The sequence below is a fragment of the Hemitrygon akajei genome, chromosome 6 (genome assembly GCF_048418815.1).
Source record: "Hemitrygon akajei chromosome 6, sHemAka1.3, whole genome shotgun sequence".
Taxonomy (NCBI): domain Eukaryota; kingdom Metazoa; phylum Chordata; class Chondrichthyes; order Myliobatiformes; family Dasyatidae; genus Hemitrygon; species Hemitrygon akajei.
In genome coordinates, this window is record NC_133129.1 from 130781733 (window position 1) to 130799601 (window position 17869).

Genomic DNA, 17869 nt, shown 5'->3' on the forward strand with positions numbered 1-17869 from the left:
ATGCCAGTTCGGGCTCGACTCCATCGACTTCCTGGGCCACAGGATTACTAAAGACGGGGCAACCCCTCTGCCCGCTAAGGTAGACGCGGTCCGCCATTTCCCCCGAACCACCACAATCAAAGGCCTTCAGGAATTCGTAGGTATGGTAAATTTCTACTACTGCTTCCTCCCTTCAGCTGCCCGAATCATGCACCCCCTGTTCGCCCTGATGTCGGGTCCGGGCAAGGACATTATCTGGGACGAGGAGTCCACCGCCACTTTCATTAAAACCAAAGAAGCCTTGGCAAATGCCACGATGCTAGTGCACCCCAGAACGGACGTCCCTACCGCCCTCACAGTGGACGCATCTAACACGGCAGTCGGTGGGGTACTGGAGCAACTCATCGAGGGTCACTGGCAACCCCTGGCGTTTTTCAGCAAACGCCTACAACCACCCGAGCTCAAATACAGCGCTTTCGACCGGGAACTGTTGGCGCTATACCTGGCAATCCGGCATTTCAGGTACTTCTTAGAAGGTAGGCCCTTCACCGCATTCACGGACCACAAGCCGCTTACCTTTACGTTCACGAAGGTGTCCGATCCCTGGTCGTCCCGCCAGCAGCGCCATCTGTCCTACTTCTCTGAATATACGACGGATGTCCGGCACGTCTCGGGTAAGGACAATGTCGTGGCAGACGCGCTCTCTCGCCCTAACGTTCATGCCCTTTCCCAAGGGGTAGACTTTGAGGCGCTGGCAGAGGCACAGCAGGCAGACGAGGAGATCCTTAGTTACAGAACTGCAGTCTCCGGTTTGCAGCTCCAGGACCTCCCCGTAAGCCCAGGTGAGAGGACCTTACTCTGTGACGTCACCACTGGCCAACCCTGTCCCGTCATCCCGGCAGCCTGGCGTTTTCGACTCCATTCATAACTTAGCGCACCCCTCCATCAGGACAACCGTCCGGATGGTCTCCAGCAGGTTCGTTTGGCACGGACTCCGCAAGCAGGTCAGTGAATGGGCCAAAACGTGCATGCACTGCCAGACGGCCAAGGTGCAGCGGCACACCAAAGCTCTGCCGCAGCAGTTCCACCCCACCCACCGGCCCTTCGACCACATTCATGTGGATATCGTGGGCCCCCTGTCAGTGTCGCATGGAGCGCGACACCTCCTGACTATTGTGGACCGGTTCACCAGGTGGCCAGAGGCGATCCCGCTCACCGACACCACCTCCGAATCTTGCGCCCAGGCACTGATCACCACCTGCTTTGGTGTACCGGCCCACATTACCTCCGACAGAGGCGCCCAGTTCACCTCCAGCCTGTGGTCAGCTATGGCCAGCCTTTTGGGAACACAGCTGCACCACACAACTGCCTGCCACCCACAGTCGAACGGCTTGGTGGAGATTTCCACCATCACCTGAAGTCAGCTCTCATGGCCCGCCTGCAAGGAGCTAACTGGGTGGACGAGCTTCCCTGGGTCCTGCTCGGCATCCGCACGGTGCCCAAAGACGATCTGCTCACCTTGTCGGCCGAGTTGGTGTACGGCACACCCCTGGTCGTCCCCGGGAAGTTCATACCAGCCCCAAGGGGGCACGAGGAAGAACCTGCAGCAGTCCTGGGCAGACTACGCGAGAGGCTCGGTGCCCTGGCCCCCGTACCCACTTCGCAGCATGGGCAGAACCCGACCTGCGTACCCAAAGACCTGCTGAACTGTAAGTTTCTGTTTGTACGAAGGGGCGGGCATCAGCCACCGCTGCAACGGCCCTACGAGGGGCCGTTTACGGTGATCAGGAACAACGGGTCCATGTTCGTGCTGGAGGTTGGGGGGAGAGAGGAGGTTTTCATGGTGGACCGACTCAAACCAGCCCATGTGGACTTGGCACAACCGGTCGAGTTCCCGGCACCGCGGTGCAGAGGTCGACCTCCCAAACAGGGTCCGGCCCAGACTGTGGACATTGGGGGGTGTATCGCCGGTTCTGGGGGGGGGGTTATGTGGCGACCCACTTCCTAGCGCACTCGAACCAGCTCACAAATAGCCAGCGCGCCGGCACAAAGGCCAGTCCCAAAAGAGCACCAGGTCTGCTTCACCAACAAAGGGAAAAGTCCGCGCGGGACTATGTGCCCCCTACAGCATCCGCGCCCGGGGAGGGCGGGATCAGGGAGGCTTTAAAGCGAGGCCGCGAAGTTCGAATAAAATCTTTTTTTAACCGCAGTTTACCGACTCCGTGTCGTTATTTCAGCGCTGCATGTAGCACACCGCTACACCATTTTATTTTAAGGGAGAAGGGCCAAGCAATGTATTTCATTATGCAGAGTTGCCTATATAATTCTGTCTTTCAAAAATGTTATTCTCCCTTGAATGGAAAATCTTACAAAAAGTTTTGGATATGGCCTAGGCCATCACAGGTAAAGCCCTTTCCACCATTGAACACATCTACACAGAGTATTGTTGCAGAAAGAAGCATCCATCATCAACTACCCCCACCACCCAGATCATGCTTTCTTCTCAATGCTGCTATCAATAAGAAGGTACAGGACTCTCAGAAGTAATACTACTGACAGGTTACTATCGATGCAATGCTCCTCAGACAGGATGAAGAGGTCAATATTCCCCAATGCCATTAGGCTTTACAATTCTACCGCCAGGACTTAAGAACTTTTTAAAAGCTATTATTAATGCTTTTTGAGATAGTGATTTAGATGCATATCATATTTTTTACTGAGTTAAGTATTGTATGTAATTAGTTTTGCTACAACAAGTGTATGGGACATTGGAAAAAAGTTGAATTTCCCCATGGGGATGAATAAAGTATCTATCTATCTATCTATCTATCTACTAGATTCAGGAACAGTTATTACCCCTTAGCCATCAGGCTCCTGGACCAGAGGAGACAACTTCACTCAACTTCACTTGCCCCATCATTGAAATGTTCCCACAACTTATGGACTCACTTTCAAGGACCTCTCATCTCATGTTTTCAATATTTATTGTTCGTTTGTTTATGTATGCATGTACGCATTTCCCTTTTTTAATGTTTTTATATTTGTATATTGATTCTACTATTGTTATTAGATTTATTGATTATGCCCACAAGAAAATGAACCTCAGGATTGTATATAATGACATTATGTACTTAGCTAACCGTTAAGAAATTGCAAGGGCAAAAGGACCTGATGGCAGTTATATACAGGCCTCCTGACAGTAGCTGGGATGTGGACCATAGATTACAACAGGAAATAGAAAAGGTATGTCAAAAGGGCAATGTTACAATAGTTATGGGAGATTTTAAAATTCAGACTGATTGGGAAAATTAGGTTAGTAATGGATCTCAAGAGAGTCAGTTTGTTGAATGCCTACAGGATGATTCGGAACAAGAAGGCAGCGAGAGAGCACCTAAGGATTTCCAGCAGGAAGACATTTTGAGTTCTCAGGAGAAGACGGAGGCCAGACTGCGCAGGCACGTGACATCAGCCTGTTGAGCGCGAGCAGTTTAAAAGGACAAGGAATCTGCAGAAGTTTTTGATTCAGAACAAGAAGGCAGCGGGAGAGCACCTAAGGATTTCCAGCGAGAAGACATCTTGAGTTCTCGGGGGAAGAGAGAGGCCAGACTGCACAGGCGTGTGACGTCTGCCTGTTGAGCGCGAACAGTTTAAAAAGAAGGCAGCCATATCCAGTGGGCAGCAGAGTGAGCAGGCAGTGGAGTAAGAGGCAGCAGAGTGAAAGGGCTTTGGCAGTAACGGGACGAGGCGAGGCAGTGGTTGATTGCAAAAGGAAGTAGTATGTGTGTGAGGCTGATTTTCTGATGTTGGTGTCAGATGTGGGAGGTCCTGGAGTCTCCCGGCGTCCAGGAGACGCCGGGGAAGCGACAGTGGCTGTGCCTCTGGCACAGAGTCTGGCCCTGTGGCGCAGAAGGGTAGGGAAAGGTAGAGGAAGGCAGTAGTGATAGGGGACTCTATAGTCAGGGGGTCAGACAGGTGATTCTGCGGACGCAGGAAAGAAACTCAGATGGTAGTGTGCCTCCCAGGTGCCAGGGTCCGGGATGTTTCTGATCACGTCCAAGATATCCTGCAGTGGGAGGGAGAACAGCCAGAGGTCGTGGTACATATTAGTACCAATGACATAGGTAGGAAAAGGGAAGAGGTCCTGAAAGAAGACTACAGGGAGTTAGGAATGAAGTTGTAAAGCAGAACCTCAAAGGTAGTAATCTCGGGATTACTGCCTGTGCCACTTGACAGTGAGAATAGGAATAGAACGAGGTGGAGGATAAATGCGTGGCTGAGGGAATGGAGTAGGGGGCAGGGATTCAGATTCCTGGATCATTGGGACCTCTTTTGGGGCGGGTGTGACCTGTACAAAAAGGACGGGTTGCACTTGAATCCCAGGGGGACCAATATCCTGGCAGGCAGTTTTGATAGAGCTGTTGGAGAGGGTTTAAACTAGTTTGGCGGGGGGGTGGGGATCAGAATGTGAGTGCAGGGATTAAGGTAGAAGGACAAGGGCATGATGCTAAGAGTTCAGAGTTGATGAGGGAAGGACAGGCAGGAGACTAAAGATAATTGTAGCCAGTTAAAGGGGTTGAAATGTGTCTATTTCAGTGCTAGGAGTATTAGGAAGAAGGAGGATGAACTTAGAGCATGGATTAGTACGTGGAACTACGATGTTGTGGCCATTACTGAAACTTGGTTGGAGGATGGGCAGGATTGGATGATGCAGGTCCCGGGGTTCAGGTGTTTTAAAAGGAATAGGATGGGAGGTAGAAAAGGAGGGGGGGGGGAGTGGCATTGCTGGTCAGGGATAGTATCACGGCTATAGACAGGGAGGACGCTGCAGAGGGAGTGTCCACTGAGTCGGTCTGGGTGGAAGTCAGAAATAGGAAGGGATCAATCACTGTGCTGGGAGTAGTCTATAGGCCGCCAAATAGCCCTCGGGACACCGAGGAGAAGATAAGCAGGCAGATTTTAGAATGGTGCAGGAGATACAGGTTAGTAGTATTGGGTGATTTCAACTTCCCTCGTATTGACTGGCACCTCCTGAGTGCAAGGGGGATAAATGGGGCTGAATTTGCCAGGTGTGTTCAAGAAGGATTCCTGACACAGTATGTGGACTGGCTGACGAGAGGAGAGGCTATACTGGATCTAGTTCTGGGTAATGAATCTGGTCAGGTGACAGACCTCTTGGTGGGGGAGCATTTTGGTGAGAGTGACCACAACTCCCTTAGCTTCAGCGTAGCTATGGAAAGTGTCACGCAGGTGAGAAACTGCTAAAAAATTCAGCAGTCTAATGAACAAGGAGGCAATTAAAAGAGAGAGAGGACTCTGACTTGGCTTTGATAACACTTTTAATTATAACCTTGAGAGAGAGAGTATGGCGCCAGCTGAGACACGAGCTGGGAAGTCGCCATGGTAACAGCTCAGAGCGGTTGAGCTAATGGATGATTGGAATTCCGGATGGAATATAAAAAGAGGCGTTGGTCTGATAACGGCAGAGGAGACACGACACGGGAGAAGTGCGGAAGCTACTCAAGAAACCACTGGTGGAGTTTAAGACCACCACGAGGGTGGAGGCCATGGACCAATTAATTTCGACCCGTGATTACCAGTGCGGTAAGAGCTTGCCTGTGGGGGTCTGCTGGTGGTGAACCCGTGCCGTGGGTTAGTAGACCGTTCCCTAGAAGGGGCTCTGTCCGTCTGTGTCTGTGTGGGGTTCACACAAAGTGACTCTAAAGACTTCAGAAGCAAGAACAACTAAAGCTGCCAACTTAAACAACAACTCTCTCTCTCTCCATCAATTCAGCTGGACGCAACACAAAGTAAACTGAACTGCTTAAACTTACCTGACACCGTAAGACTGATACCTACCTCCGGGACTATTACCTTTGTATTCACACACACATTTATGGAGATATATATAAAATAGTTTATAACCTGTATCGTATTATCCAGTTTTAATGATATTAATTCGTAGTAGTAATAAATATAGTCTTAATTTATAGTAAACCAGACTCCAGGTGTGCTCCATTTCTGCTGGTCCTTTTCAACTTGTCACGGGATTCGTGACAAAATGGATAAAATTAGACGAAATGGTAAAGTGCTTAACTGGGGAAGGGCTAACTTTGAAGGGATGAGGCAGGAACTAGTGAAAGTAAATTGGAAACAGATGTTCAAAGATGTTCAAAGCACAGAAGTATTGTGGGAGAAGTTTAGGGACCACTTGAGCTGGGTTCAGGATAGGGTTGAAACACTGAGGCAAGGAAAAAATGGTAGGAAAAGGGAACCGTGGCTGATGAAACACGTGAGGCAACTCATCAAGAGGAAAAAGGAAGCATATGTTAGATATAAGAAGCAGGAAATAGGAGGGGCTTATGAGAAATATAGGGTAGCCAGGAAGGAGCTAAAGAAAGGACTTAGGAGAGCTCGAAGGGGGCATGAGAAGGCCTTGACATGTAGGATTAAGGAGAACTCCAAGGCGTTCTATGCATATGTGAAGAACAGGAGGATGACGAGAACGAAGGTGGGACTGCTAAAGGATAAAGAGGGCAACATGTGCCTGGAGGCAGAGGAGGTTGGGGAGGTCCTAAATGAATACTTTGCTTCAGTATTCGCAAGTGAAAAGGACTTTGATCAGGATGAGGTCGAAGTAGAGCGGGCCTGTGTGCTGGAGAATGTGGAGATTAAGGAAGAAGAAGTGCTGAATCTTCTTAAAAACATTAAGATTGATAAATCCCCAGGGCCGGATATGATACACCCCAGGTTATTGTGGGAACTGAGAGAAGAGATCGCAGGAGCATTAGCTATGATCTTTGAATCCTCTTTGGCTACAGGGGAAGTGCTGGAGGACTGGAGAATGGCAAATGTAGTTCCCTTGTTTAAAAAAGGTAATAGGGAGAAACCTGGGAACTACAGACCGGTGAGTCTTACGTCAGTGGTCTGCAAACTACTGGAAAGGATTCTTAAGGACAGGATCTACGAGCATTTGGAGAAGTACAGTCTACTCATGAATAGTCAACATGGCTTTGTGAAGGGAAGATCGTGCCTCATGAGCCTGATTGAGTTTTTTGAAGAGGTAACAAAAGAAATTAATGAGGGTAGGGCAGTGGATGTGGTCTATGTGGACTTTAGCAAGGGATTTGACAGGGTCCCTCATGAGAGACTCATCCAGAAAGTCATGAGGCATGGGATAAGTGGAACCTTGGCTGTTTGGATTAAAAATTGGCTTAAAGGAAGAAAGCAGAGGGTAGTTGTGGAAGTAAAGTATTCTGCCTGGAGGTCGGTGACTAGTGGAGTGCCACAGGGATCTGTCCTGGGAACCCTGCTATTTGTGATTTTTATAAATGACCTGGATGTAGAGGTAGAAGGATGGGAGAGTAAGTTTGTGGATGACACGAAGATTGGAGGAGTTGTGGATGGAGCTGTAGATTGTCAAAGGTTACAAGAGGATATAGACAGGCTGCAGAGTTGGGCAGAAAAGTGGCAGATGGAGTTCAATCCGGATAAGTGTGAGGTGATGCATTTTGGAAGGACAAACCTGAAGACTGAGTACAGGATTAATAGTCAGTTACTTAAGAGTGTGGATGAACAAAGGGTCCTTGGAGTTCAAATCCATACATCTTTCAAGGTCACTGCGCAGGTTGATAGGGTAGTTAAGAAGGCCTATGGGATGCTAGGCTTCATTAACAGGGGGATTGAGTTCAAGAGTAGAGAGATCATGTTGCAAATCTACAAATCTCTGGTGAGACCGCACTTAGAGTATTGTGCTCAATTCTGGTCACCTCATTATAGGAAAGATGTGGAAGCTATGGAGAGGTTGCAGAGAAGATTTACCAGGATGTTGCCTGGTTTGGAGAACAAGTCATATGAAGCAAGGTTAGCAGAGCTGGGATTTTTCTCTTTGGAGCGTAGAAGAATGAAAGGGAACTTGATAGAGGTCTACAAGATTATGAGAGGCATAGATAGGGTGGATAGTCAGTACCTGTTTCCCAGGGCACCAATAGCAAACACCAGAGGGCATATGTACAAAATTAAGGGAGGGAAGTTTAGGGGAGACATCAGGGGTAAGTTTTTTACACAGAGGGTTGTGAGTGCCTGGAATGACTTGCCAGGGATGGTGGTGGAGGCTAAAACATTAGGGGTATTTATGAGCCTCTTGGACGGGCACATGGATGAAAGAAAAATGGGGGGTTATGGGGTAGTGAGGGTTTAGTACTTTTTAAACACAACATGGAGGTCTGAAGGGCCTGTACTGTGCCGTAGTGTTCTATGGTTCTATGGCTCTTTTGAGCAGTTTGTCATTGCGCCTCCTAGGGGATCAGCTATATTGGATTGAGTGCTATGTTATGAACGGGAGGCGATTAGGGAGCTTAAGGTAAAGGAACACTTAAGAACCAGTGATCACAATATGATTGAGTTCAACTTGAAATTTGATAGGGAGAAAGTAAAGTCTGATGAAGCAGTATTTCTGTGGAGTAAAGGAATTTACAGTGGTATGAGAGGGAAGTTGGGCAAAGTGAATTGGAAGGAGCTGCTGGCAGGGATGACAGCAGAGCAGCAATGGCATGAGTTACTGTGATCTGGGGATAATGGGGAAAGTGCAGGACAGATGTATTCCAAAAATGAAGAAATACTCAAATGGCAAAATAGTACAACCATGGCTGCCAAGGAAAGTCAAAACTAATGTAAAAGCAAAAGAGAGAGCTTACAAAAAAGCAAAAACTAGCAGGAAGATAGAGAATTGGGAAGCTTTTAAAAACCTACAGCGAGCAACTAGAAGAATCAATAGGAGGGAAAAGATGAAATAAGAAAGCAAACTAGCAAACAATATTGATAGCAATGGATTGTAAAAGCTTCTTTGAGTATGTAAAAAATAAAAGAGAAATGAGAGTAGCTATAGAACTGCTAGAAAACGAGGCCAGAGAAATAATAACAGGGGACAAGGAGGTGGCAGATGAACCAAATGAGTATTTTACACCAGTCTTCACTGTAAAAGACACTGGCAGTGTGCCAGATATTGAAATGTGTGAAGGAAGATAAGTGAGTACAGTTACTATTACAAGGGAGAAAGTGCTCAAAAGCTGAAAGATCTATGGGTAGAAAACTGCACCCTAGGGTTTTGAAAGAAGGAGCAGTAGATATTGTGGAGGTATTAGTAATGATCTTTCAAAAATCATTGGACTCTGGCATGGTACAAAGAACTGGAAAATTGCAAATGTTACTCCACTCTTTAAAAAAGGAGGAAGTCCGCAGATAGGAAATTATAGACCAGTTAGCCTGACCTGAGTGGTTAGAGTCAATTGTTAAGCATGAGGTTATGGAGTACTTGGTGATACAGGACAAGATAGGACAAAGTCTGCATGGTTTCCTTAAGGAAAAATCTTGCCAGACAAACCTGTTGGAATTCTTTGAGGAGATTACAATTAGGATAGATAAAGGGGATACAGTGAGTATTGTATATTTGGACTTTCAGATGGCCTTTGACAAGGTGCCCTATAGGAGGCTGCTTACCAAGTTAAGAGCCCATGGTTACTGGCATAGTTAGAGCATTGGCTGATTGGTAAGAGGCAGTTAGTAGGAATAAAATGATCCTTTTCTGGTTGGCTGCCAGTGACTAGTGGTGTTCCTCAGGGGTCAGTATTGGGACCCCTTTTTTATGCTGTATATCAATGATTTAGATAATGGAATAGATGGCTTTGTTGCCAAGTTTGCAGATGATATGAAGATTGGTGACGGGGCAGGTGGTGTTGAAGAAACAGGTAGGCTGCAGAAGGACTTGGGCAGATTAGGAGAATGGGCAAGAAAGTGGCAAATGAAATACAATGCTGGCAAATCCATGGTCATGCACTTTGGTAGTAGAAATAAATGTGCAAACTATTTGCTAAATGGGAAGAAAATCCAAAAATCTGAGATGTAAAAGGACTTGGGAGTCCTTGTGCAAAACACCCTAATGGTTAACCTGCAGGTAGAGTTGGATGTTAGCATTCATTTCAAGAGGTCTAGAATACAAGAGCAGGGATGTGATGCTGAGGCTTTATAAGGCACTAATGAGGCCTCACCTTGAGTACTGTGAACAGTTTTGGACCCTCATCTAAGAAAAGATGTGCTGGCATTGGGGAGGGTTCAGAGGAGGTTCACAAGGAAGATTCCAAGAATGACAGGGTTATCATATACGGAACGTTTGATGCCTCTGGGTTTGTACTCACTGGAATTTAGAAGGATGAGGGGGCATCTCATTGAAACCTTTTGAATGTTGGAAGGCCTAGATCAAGTGGATGTGGAAAGGATATTTCCCATGGTGGGGAAGTCTAGGACAAGAGGGCACAGCCTCAGGATAGAGGGGCATCCATTTAAAACAGAGATGCAGAGAAATTTCTTTAGTCAGAGGGTAGTGAATTTGTGGAATTAATTACCACAGGCAGCTGAGGAGGCCAGGTCATTGGGTGCATTTAAGGCAGAGCTTGATAAGTTCTTGATTGGACACGGCATCTAAGGTTATGGGGAGAAGGCCAGGGAATGGGGTTGAGGAGGGGAAACCGGTTCAGCTGTGATTGAATGGAAGTGTAGAGTCGATGGGCCAAATGGCCTAACACTGCCCCTAAGTCATATGGTCTTATAATATTAAATTTACTTTGAACTTTGAACTATTATTGATTTCTTTAAATTATTGTTTTAAGACTATGTTATGAAACATCCAGCTTGTGACTATCTTGTTTACAACACATTGTAGTGCAGGGTATCATGGTAGCATAGTGCCTTAGTACGAGACTATTTCAGCTTGAGGTGTCAAAATTCAGATTTAATTTCAGTGGCGTCCGTAAGGAATTTGCATGTTCTCCCTGTGACCATGTGGGTTCTGTCTTGGTGCTCCGGTTTCCTCTCACAGTCCAAAGTTGTATTGCTGTGTTTGTAGGTTGATTGGTCATTGTAAATTTTACCGTGATTAGGCTAGGGTTAAATAGGTGGGTTGCTGGGTGGCCCAGCTCGTTGGGCGCTGCTTCCCTAAATAAATACTAATAAAGTATAATTCTTGTATCTGAATCTCCCAAACATTATAGACAATGGCATATTCTCTGGTACATAATTCATTATAATACACACAAAATTCTTTTACTTCCAGGGTGCCTTGGGAAGGGCAATCTCGTGCAGCACAGCTCGATGGATACGATTAAATATTCCAATTTCAGCCTTATACAGCTGAGAATCACAACTGCTTCCAAGGTCTGTACAGTTACTCGAGATATCTTAATGCGATTGAATAAACGATCGCTGCTTAAAACTGACAATAACAATGCTGATTATGGCTGTACTTCTCGCCGAATTCCTCATGGGAAATGTGGCTGTAGGTTAGCGATACAATTACCTTGAAGAAAGTGGGGTTTTAGACTCCCAATAACAAACGCCTAGCTGGCAAACATACAGTCCTGAGTAAATAAAATTGAAGGTCTCAATACAGCTCAATACAGCTAGGGTGCTGTATTAAAGAGAAGTTAAGACCGTGATGCATCATTTGTTTCATGGAATCCCTGTTAACTCCTTCCATACTGGACATGTCAATTCAGATTGACAGGTTCACTATAAACTGTCAGGATAGGGCTGTCAAGTCTCTCTAAAGCAGAGGTGGAGGTGCATGCCTCATGACCAACTCCTCTTGGTGCTCAAATCAGTGTTCTCCCAATTCTGCTCACCTGATCTGGAATATCTCACAATTAAGTGCTATCCATTTTATCTGCCACAGGAGATGTCTGCAATCATTTTGTTAGTGGTGTACGTACGTTCCACCTCAGACCAATGTCAAACAGGCTCCAGATGCTTTGAGCAATGAGATCAACTTGCAGGAACATTACACCCTGATGACTTCACCATCATCTTGGGGAATTTTAAGCAGTCCAGCCTGAAAACGTACTAAATAATTACAATCAACAAATCACTTGTAGTACCAGAGGGAGCAACTGGACCACTGTTAGTCCACCATCAAGAATACCTACTGTGCTATTCCATGCCCTCACTTTGGAAAGTCTGATCACCTGGTTGTTCTTCTACTCCCTAAGTACAGGCAGAAACTGAAGACTGCAGCACCAGTCGTGAGGACCAAGAAGGTATGGACAAGGGAAACATTGGAGTGTATACAGGACTGCTTTGAATTGGTAGACTGGACTGTACTCATCTTCATGATCTGGATGAGTACACCGTAGAGACTTCATGAAAATCTGTGTGGATGAGTGTGTGTCTGCGAAAACTTGCTGTACTTCCCCAAAACAAAAACTGTGGCAGAACCAGGACGTATGTTGTCCGCTGAAGGCCTGATCTGTGGCTTTTAAGTCTGGTGACCCACGTCTGTACAAGAAAACCAGCTATGACTTGTGGAAGATTATTTCAAGGGCGAAGAGACAATTCCAAGTGAAGTTGGAGCTGACAATGGATGCACTTCAACTCTGGCGGGGTTTGCAAGACATTACTTCCTACAAAGCGAAACCCATTAGCATGAATGGCAGCGATGCTTCACTGTCAGATGAGCTCAACATCTTTCTCCTTGAAAGGGAGAATATAACCACAGCTGTGAAGATCTCTGCAGCACCTAGTGACCCTGTGATCTCTGTCCCAGAGGCCAATGTCAGGGTGTCTTACAGAAGAGTGAGCCCTTGCAAGGCAGCAGGCCCTGATGGAGTACCTGGTAAGGCTCTGAAAACTTGTGTCAACCAACTGATGGGAGTATTCAAAGACACTTTCAACCTCTCACTGCTATGATCAAAAGTTCCCACCTGCTTCAACAAGGCAACCATTATACCGTTGCCTAAGAAGAGCAACTATCATCCAGTAGCACTCACATCTCCACAGATGAAATGCTTTAAGAGGGTGGTCATGGTTAGAATCAACTCCTGCCTCAGCAAGGACCTGGACCCACTGCAATTTGACGATCGCCATGTAATCTCAATGGCTCTTTATATGGCCTTAGATCACCTGGCCAATACAAACACCTATGTCAGGATGCTGTTCGTTGACTCTAGCTCAGCATTGAGCACCATCATTACACAATCCTGATCAGTAAGCTACAAAACCTGGGCCTCTGTACATCCCTCTGCAAATGGATGCTTGACTTCCTAACCGGAAGACCACAATCTGTGTGGATTGGTGATCATATCTCTTCCTTGCTAACAATCAACACCGGTGCACCTCAGGGATACATGCTTACCCCACTGCTCTACAACCTCTATACCCATGACTGTTTGGCTAGGTATAGCTCAAATACCATCTATAAATTTGCTGATGATACAACCATTTTTGGTAGAATTTCAGAAGGAGATGAGAGGGCGTACAGGAGCGAGATATGTCAACTAGTTGAGTGGTGTCGCAGCAACAACTTTGCACTCAATGTCAGTAAGACAAAGAGCTGATTGTAAACTTTAGGAAAGCTAAGATGAGGGAAAACAAACCAATCCTCATAGAGGGATCAGAAGTGGAGATATTGAGCAATGTCAAGTTCCTGGGTGTCAAGATCTTTGAGTATCTAACCTGGTCCCAACATATTGATGCAACTATAAAGAAGGCAAGACTGTGGCTATGTTTCATTAGGAGTTTGAAGAGACTTGGTTTGTCAACTAAAACATTTGAAAACTTCTACAGATGTACCATGGAGAGCATTCTGCAAGGTTGCATCACTGTCTGGTATGGGGGTTGGTTCTGTGGTTCTGCACAAGACCGAAAGAAGCTCCAGAAAGTTGTAAAATTAGTCAGCTCCATCCTGGGTACTGGTCTCCAAAGTATCCAAGACATGTTCAAGGAGCAGTGCCTCAGGAAGGCAACATCCATTATTGAGGACCCCCATCACTCAGTGCATGCCCTCTTCTCATTGTTACCCTCAGGAAGGAGGCACACACTCAGAGCGATTCAGGAACAGCTTCTTTCCCACTGCCATTCGATTCCTAGAACACTACCGCACTTTTTAATACATATTATTTGTTTTTGGACTATTTGTAATCTATTCAATTACATATATATACTTACTGTAATTGATTTACTAATTTGTATTCTTTCTATCCTGTCATGTGTTGCTTTAAACTGCTGCCACTATGTTAACAAGTTTCACAACACTTGCCGGTGATAATAAACCTGATTCTGATTTTGATTCTGAACATGCTGGGGGTACTCAGCAGGTCAGGCAGCATCTATGGAGATGAATAGACAGCCAATGCTTCAGATCAGGACATTTCTTCAGGACTGACAAGGAAGGGGGAAGGTGCCAGAATAAGATGGTGGGGGGAGGGGAAGGAAATCAGCGTAGAAGGCAATAGATAACACTAGGTGGGTGGGGTAGTGGGAATGAAGTTAGAAGATTTAGATGCTGGGAGGTGATAGATGGAAAAGGCAAAGGACTAGAGTAGAAGGGATCTGATAAGAGTGGAGAGTGAACCATGGTAAAAAGGAAAGGAGGAGGGGAACCAGGGGAATGTGATAGACAGGTGAAGAGAGTGAGTAAGAGAACAAAGTGGAGAATGGAAGAACATAGAACATAGAAATCTACAGCACATTACAGGCCCTTTGGCCCACATCGTTGTGCTGACCATGTAACATACTTTAGAAGCTGCCTAGAATATCCCTACTGCATAGCCCTCTATTTTCTAAGGTCCATGTACCTATCAAAGAGTCTCTCAAAAGACCCTATTGTATCCGCCTCTACCACCTTCACTGGCAGTGTACTCCATGCACCCACCACTCTCTGTGTGGTAAACTTATCTCTGAAATCCCCCTTGTACCTACTTCCAAGCAACTTAAAACTATGCCCCCTTGTGTTAGCCATTTCAGCCCTGGGGAAAAGCCCCAGGCTATCCACATGATCAATGCCACCCATCATCTTATACACCTCTATCAGGTCATCGTTCATCCTCCGTCACTTCAAGGAGAAAAGGCCGAGTTCACTCAACCTATTCTCATAAGGCGTGCTCCCCAATCCAGGCAACGTCCTTGTAAATCTCTGCAGAAGAAGGAAGGGGTGGGGGTTTTGCAGGCAAGCAAATGACCCATTCACCATTTTACTTTTGATTCATAGGACACCGAAGGGAGAACAAGAAGTTTAAATATAATGCATTAGGTCAAATACATATTGATGGGCATGAGTGGCTTCAACTGTGAAATGAGCAACTGATCTTTAGAGTTGGATGTAGTTGGCATTGAGTGCTGCATTGTTGGGAATTGAAAGCGTTAAGTAGGGAGGTAACAGAAACACAACTATGTGCATCAGTGCACTTAGGGGTTAAGAAAGCAAAAGGCAAGAATACACTCATGTGTATAAGCAGTAAGTCTTGGCAATGGTTAGGATAACGCTCAGATCAGATCCAATAGGGAATTTCAGTATCACTGAATACTGCGTGATTCACCAAACATGAGTGGTGACTGGATACAACCTCCAAATTGTTTGGGTAAAGTTAAGTTTCTGTTTTAATCATCACAACTTGAACTGCTTCTCTATTGCTTTGCTCAAAACCTAAAAGTCCACGTGCGGACACGATGAAAGTGTTGACGGTGCTGAATTGTGACAAGTTATCGTCAGTGGAATTTTCCTGATCATTAATGACACCTCTGAAGCAGGTGCTCCTGCCACAACGAGGTGCCTATTGTTTGCAAGACACTCCTTCTGAGTTATCTATGTTGAAATCTTAACATTATGTTAGCATTCTACAGCATAGTTATTGGTGCCCCAAGGCCAGAGACAATCCCAAATGCTGCAGGCAAATAGTTTAAAAACGCATACAGACACCTACAGGCTTGAATTGTACAGAGAGGTTCTCAGATGAATGCTAAAAGATTACTGTTTAAGCCAAAGTGATTTTTAACACCGAGTTTATAGTTATTCAGAGACTACTAATATTATTTATTCAAAGTTCAAAAAAAACTTTGAAGCACCACAAACTGGGTCGACTTCAAAGCATTTCCACAGCCCTCAGTTCCTGCTTCTGTAAAAGGTGAGCCATGGCTGCTCCCACTCAGCCTGGTTAATCCAGAGACAACTGGGTTTAGACCACATTACAAATGCTCACCTTCTGCAACTGTGGCTCTATACGTAGCAGCAGGCTTTCACATTCCTAAACTTGCCCTCAAGCTGCCTGAGAACGCCAGTGGCCAGAGGTGGAAGTTGTATTTTGCAACTTTAAGCTATGTCGAGATGACTGAGTTCGCTTGTTTCGTGGAACATATCCCAAAACGTATGTCAGGCAAATGTGAAAGAGCTATAGGGTCATACAGCCTGGAAACAGGCCTATTAGTGAGAGGATACCTATCTGTACTAATCCCATGTTAATGCAATTGGCTCACATCCTTCTGTGCCTAAGTGATTCAAATGCTCATCTAGGCACTTGCTCAGGCAGTGTATTCTAGCTTCTCACTACTTCTTGGATGAAAAAGCTTCCCCTTAAGTCCCTTCTAAATCTCCTATACCCCAAGTCTCTAGGTTTATTCATTTGTGATATGGGAAAATATTTCCAGCAGTCTACCCTACCTAAACACCTCATAACTTTATATACTTCATTCATTTCCCCTCTTAAACCCTGCTCCCACCACTCCAGGGAAAACAAGCCTAGTTTGAATGCCTCTTGTATGAAGGCTTTTTCTCTCAATTTTACAGCAAAAGCAATTTTGTCTTTACATCAGTGCAGGTAAAGGGAAACCTGCTTTGCAAATTGTAGAGGGTTCAAAGTGTGAAACCTACTGGAGATCTGGTCATTTGCTTTCAGACCTCCAAATTCCAGATCTTCAATCCTGTCAAAAGTCTCCTCACTGTCCCACTCTCTTTTCCAATATTATTAGAACTGTGAAACAGAAGGGTTGAAAGAGAACAGAAGGATTTAACACAGATGCTCCAGTGATTTGCATTTCCTTCATCTTTTACAAGAGAGCACTGGATATGGATTGCCAGATCATCCAGGATAATTCCAGGAAACTCCAGGACAGGTATGGAAAACTAGCTACGCAACCTAACCTTGGGCCTGGCCCTCAAACCTTTATTCTGGTCCAGTCCCTAACCCAGTTTCATTGCTAGAACTCAAGACTTAACAAAATCCTAGCCAATGTCAAACATGAAGAGGTAACAAAAGAAATTGATGAGGGTAGGGCAGTGGATGTGGTCTTGAAGAGGTAGCAAAAGAAATTGATGAGGGTAATGCAGTAGATGTGGTCTACATGGACTTTAGCAAAGCACTTGACAAGATCCCTCATGAGAGACTCATTCAGAAAGTCATGAGGCATGAGATAAGTGGAACCTTGGCTGTTTGGATAAAAAATTGGCTTAAAGGAAGAAAGCAGAGGGTAGTTGTGGAAGGAAAGTATTCTGCCTGGAGTTCGGTGACTATTGGAGTGCCACAGGGATCTGTCCTGGGACCCCTGCTATTTGTGATTTTTATAAATGACCTGGATGTAGAGGCGGAAGGATGGGTGAGTAAGTTTGCAGATGACACGAAGATTGCAGGAGTTGTGGATGGAGCTGTAGGTGATCGAAGGTTACAAGAGGATGCAGACAGGCTGCAGAGTTGGGCTGAAAAATGGCAGATGGAGTTCAATCCGGACAAGTGTGAGGTGATGCATTTTGGAAGGACAAACCAGAAGACTGAGTATAGGATTAATGGTCAGTTACTTAAGAGTGTAGATGAACAAAAATACCTTGGAGTTAAAATCCATACATCCCTCAAGGTCGCTGCACAGGTTGATAGGGTAGTTAAGAAGGCCTATGGGTTGCTAGGCTTCATTAACAGGGGGATTGAGTTCAAGAGTAGAGAGGTCATGTTGCAACTCTACAAATCTCTGGTGAGACTGCACTTAGAGTATTGTGTTCAATTCTGGTCACCTCATTATAGGAAGGATGTGGAAGCTATGGAGATGGTGCAGAGGAGATTTACCAGGATGTGGCCTGGATTGG